The following is a 4,770-nucleotide window of genomic DNA, read 5'->3' as shown; positions in this document are numbered from 1 at the left end:
GAACTGCACCAGGGCGCATTTGGCATCGCGAACGGCCGTTCCGGTAAGCTTTTTCTTTGATTCTTGTCTTTCTTGCTCTTCTCTGTTGGGGCGCACCAGCGCACCCACTGGGTGTAGTCCCCGAGTTTCGGGCCGGCTGCTGAGCAGGCGGCTCGGAACTCCTTCTGGCGAGTTCCAAGTATTTATCTTTGTCTGAAATTTTTATTGCAGGAGTATCACAACCTCCGCGCCACTGCCTTCAACCGCAATGTTGAGGAGTTGAGCAAGCGGACTGCCGACTTGACGGAAAGCCGGAGTAAGTTCTTCTTCTTCTTCGAGGGGGCGCGCTGGCGCACCCGCGGGCTGTAGTCCCCGAGATTCGGGCCGACTGCTGAGCAGTCGGGCCGGATCTTCCCGGCGATCTTCTTTCTTGACGACTTCAACGTCTCCTTCTTTGTTCTTCTTCTTCGCGGGGGCGTGCTGGCCCACCCGCGGGCTGTAGTCCCTGAGATTCGGGCCGACTACTGAGCAGTTGGGCCGAATCTTCCCGGCAATCTTCTTTGCTGACGAGTTAATCGTCTCTTTCTTTCGTTCTTCAGGGGCCAATGCCACTCTTCAGGAGCAGCTGGGTGAAGTCAACACCACCTTGAGCGTCAAGGGGGAGGAGTGCGGCAGGCTTGCCGCGGAGCGCGAACTGCTGGCTGCGCAGCTGGCCGAGCAGAAGGAGCTGCTCAAGAAAGCGCAGGACGAGGCCGAGAAGAAGGAGGCTGCTCTCCTGGCCGAGTTCGAGAGCGAGCGCTCCTCCTGGACTAACAAGGAGGCGATGCTGACCTTCGGCTTCCATGAGATCGAGGACATTGTCGACGGTGAGTTTCTTTCTTTGAGTTTCCGACTATGTGTCAGGCTGACTTCTGATTTTTTGACTTGCTTCTTTTTTGTCTTGGCAGATTTCTTCCCTGGCCACTCGCAGGCAGTCCCTCTGGCCATCGAGGCTGATCGTGAGGCACGGAGGGCGAACGGTGCGGAGATTGCTGCTAACGCCCCCCTGACCGTCGATGAACAACTTCTGAGCATCGAGGCCCATCTTCGTCCGGCCCATCGGCTGATGCGCCGACTTCAGCGTGCCGGCGCCCAGGCGGTTGCCGCTCTGTGGCCAGACATGACGGCCCTGCGCACCGCTAGTCGGACCGCCGACTGGCTGGAGGTTGCAGCTGGCCGTCTTGAGGCCTGGAAGGGTTCCTTGGCCCGGGCCGGAGCGCGTCGGGCCTTGTAATTCGTCAAGGCGTGGTATCCGGGGCTGGACCTGGACCGGCTGGCCGCGTTCCGGTTAGAGGCCCAGGCCGAGCTGGTGGCTGTGGAGGGCGCCCTTGTCGAGCGCGCGGCGGCGATCGCCGACTACACAGACACCAGTGTCTTCATCCCTGAGCGGGCTGCAAGCGGCGAGGAGGTGCCGCCAGAGTGGTTTGGGATGAACCCAGAATAGGGCGAGGACTCGGCGGAGGTGATTGACTCCAGCACCGAGGAAGAAGGCGAGGCGGAGGACAAAGGCGAGATGGAGGCGCCAGAAGACGGAGCGGGCGACCAGCCTCAGCTCGACCGCGCCTCTAGCAACGAGCCGCGTCCACCCGGGCCGACTGCCGCTGGCGGCGATCAAGCCGAGACTGCCCAGCCGGCCGCCCCGGCGCCTGATACCGCCGTCTCCTCCGACCCTTCGAACCCGTCTGCTGCTCCCTAGGCTGCCTTCTGGCTTTATTTTATCTGCTCTAGAAAGTCTTTGAGGAACTTGTTAATTTGCACAATTCCACCCTCAGGGTGTATTTTGAACTTCTGTCTGAAGATTCGGCCAAGGGCCTATGCTATGTAAATATTAATCCGAGTTCTATCTTTCCTTGCTCATTGCTCCTTTGGCTTTTTCCCTTGCCGCCTTCCCCTAGTTGCCGCCTTGTCAGCCGGACAACCGCTCTGCGGACTGCTGCTGGACCAGATGCCTGGCTACTTTGGGGAAAGCAAGTACTTGCCATTCATTGGAGTTTATTTAACAAGTTGGATAGAAAGCGGCAAGCCGACTACTCGCGAGTCGGTTTGTGAAAGGGGGATGGAAGCCGGCTTAAGCTATGCTAATGCTTTTAGGTCCTTAGCCATTTTTTGTGTGAGCGCCCATTCATCCTTACCCCTGCCCGCCAAACAGTCGCTCTGCGAGCTGCGGCTTCTGACAGGAGACGGCTTAGGCACCGCACACTACTTGTCCGACTTCAGGAAACATTTCATAGCGCAAGACGGCGAGTCCCCGGGCCGACTAGTCGAACCCGGCGCCAAGCGGCGTAGCAAGAGTAGCATACTCGAAGGCATAATTCTTATCATACAGATAATCAAAAGGGGCAGTCCCCGAGCTCGTCTCGGGGGGCCCGAAGTCTCGGTACTTTAATACAAAGGGGTGGCGTGATACATACTGAATCAGCTGTAAAATCTTCGAAGGAGATTTGCATTCCATGGTCGTTCCGACTCTTTGCCGGAGTCGTCTCTCTTGCGTGCTCGGGGCTTCTGAGCGTCAATCAGGTAGTAGGAGTCGTTGCCCAGCACTTTGCTGATAATGAAGGGGCCTTCCCAAGGTGCCGACAGCTTGTGCTGGCCGGCTGTCCGCTGGATCAGTCGGAGCACAAGGTCGCCTTCTTGGAAAGATCTTGGCCTGACCTTCCTGTTGTAGTATCGGCGCAGGCTCTGCTGGTAGATGCCGGACCGGCTGAGTGCCAACAGCCGGCCCTCTTCCAGCAGATCGACGCCATCTTGACGTGCTTCTTCTGCTTCCTCCTCGGTACATGGTGACTCGCGGGGAGTCGAACTCTATGTCCATTGGGATGACGGCTTCAGCACCGTAGATGAGGAAGAAAGGCGTGAAGCCGGTTGACTTGTTTGGAGTCGTGCGCAGGCTCCAGAGGACGGCTGGCAGCTCCTCAAGCCAACAGCCGGCCGAACGCTCCAGTGGTTCGACCAGTCGAGGCTTGATGCCAGACAGGATGAGGCCGTTTTCTCGCTCCACCTGGCCGTTTGACTGCGGATGGGAAACGGACGCTAAGTCTAGTCGGATGCCCTGCGTCGCGCAGAAACGGGCCAAGGCGCCTTTGGCGAAGTTTGTGCCGTTGTCAGTGATGCTGCTGCGTGGTATGCCGTACCGAGTCGTGATGTCGATGATGAAAGTCACTGCAGTCGGACCATTCAACTTCTTGATGGGTTTTGCTTCTATCCACTTGGTGAACTTGTCCACCGCGACAAGCAGATGAGTTAGGCCGCTTCGTGCCGTTTTGAATGGTCCGACCATGTCCAGGCCCCAAACTGCGAAGGGCCAGGCGATGGGGATGGTCTTGAGCACGGAAGCCGGCTGAAGCGGCTTGGAACGGAACACCTGGCACCCTTTGCATTTTTGGACTAGTTCCTTGGCCTCTTCTAGGGCAGTCGGCCAGAAGAAACCGTGCCGGAAGGCTTTGGCGACGAGTGCTCTTGAGGCCGCATGGTGGCTGCACTCGCCTTCATGAATGTCTTTGAGAATTGCTTGGCCTTGTTCTGCCTCGACGCAGTGTTGGTAGACACCAGTGACACTGCACCTGACCAGCTCTCTGTTGACTATGGTGTAGGCTGCTGCTCGGCGTTGCACTTGCCGAGCCAAGATTTCATCAGCAGGCAGCTCTCTGTTTACTAGGAATTTGAGGATGGGCTGGGCCCATGAGGGTGCTGCTATTTCTTCAATTGCCACTATTGCGACCTAGACAAGGGCAGCTGGGCTGGGAGGCGGCGGGCTGGAGTCCGCGGCCGCTTGCTAGATCGGCGAAGTCCCCGGGTTGACTGGCATAGTCCCCGGGCCGAGTTCTAGAGTCTTTGGGCTAACCGTCGCAGTCCCCGGGCCAGGTTCTGAAGTCCCCGGGCCGGCTTCGACTGTGGCTTTCTTGGAGCCGTCTGTAAGAACTCTCGTGCCGTCTGCTGGTGCTCTTGAGTCGGATCTGACTTCTTCGGGGTGAGCCGGCACAAAGATGGAGTCTGATTTTGGTGAAGGCTTGATAGACGGGTTGAGGAGGCGCCGAAGGGCGACGCCGGATGGTATCGCTTGGCGGGTGGAGCCGACTCGTGCCAGGGCGTCTGCTTGGTCGTTGTCATTTCTTGGCACGTGAAGGAATTCACACCCCTCAAAATATCCGCTGAGTTGCTGCACCAGGAAGCGGTAGCTCGCCATGTTTGCATCTTTGGCGTCCCAGTCGCCGGACGACTGCTGGACCACCAAATCGAAGTCGCCATAGCACAGGATCCGGCGGATGCCGAGCTCTTTGGCAAGCTGGAGTCCGTGAATGAGCGCCTCGTATTCGGAAACGTTGTTGGAGGCGGCAAAGTGGATCTGCAGTGCATACTTGAGCTTGTCGCCTTTAGGGGAGGTGAGGACAACGCCGGCTCCCAAGCCATTGCGCATCTTGGAGCCATCGAAATGCATCCGCCAATGGATGGAGTCGGGCGCTGGCGGCAGGTACTGGGTCTCGGCCCAGTCGACGAGGAAGTCGGCTAGTGCTTGTGACTTGATGGCGGTGCGGGGCTGGTAGTAGATGGTGTGGGGAGCCAAATCTATGGCCCATTTGGCCACTCGGCCTGAATCATCTCGGCTTCCAATGATCTCGGCCAGTGGAGCTGTGCAGACCACAGTGATTGGATGCTCTTGGAAGTAAGGCTTCAATTTCTTGGCGGCAAAGTGCACGCCGTAGCACATCTTCTGGTAGTGGGGGTAGTTCTGCTTGGAGGTCGACAGTACCTCGC

This window comes from Triticum aestivum, chromosome 5B (genome assembly GCF_018294505.1).
Source record: "Triticum aestivum cultivar Chinese Spring chromosome 5B, IWGSC CS RefSeq v2.1, whole genome shotgun sequence".
Classification (NCBI taxonomy): domain Eukaryota; kingdom Viridiplantae; phylum Streptophyta; class Magnoliopsida; order Poales; family Poaceae; genus Triticum; species Triticum aestivum.
This window is presented reverse-complemented; position numbering follows the sequence as displayed.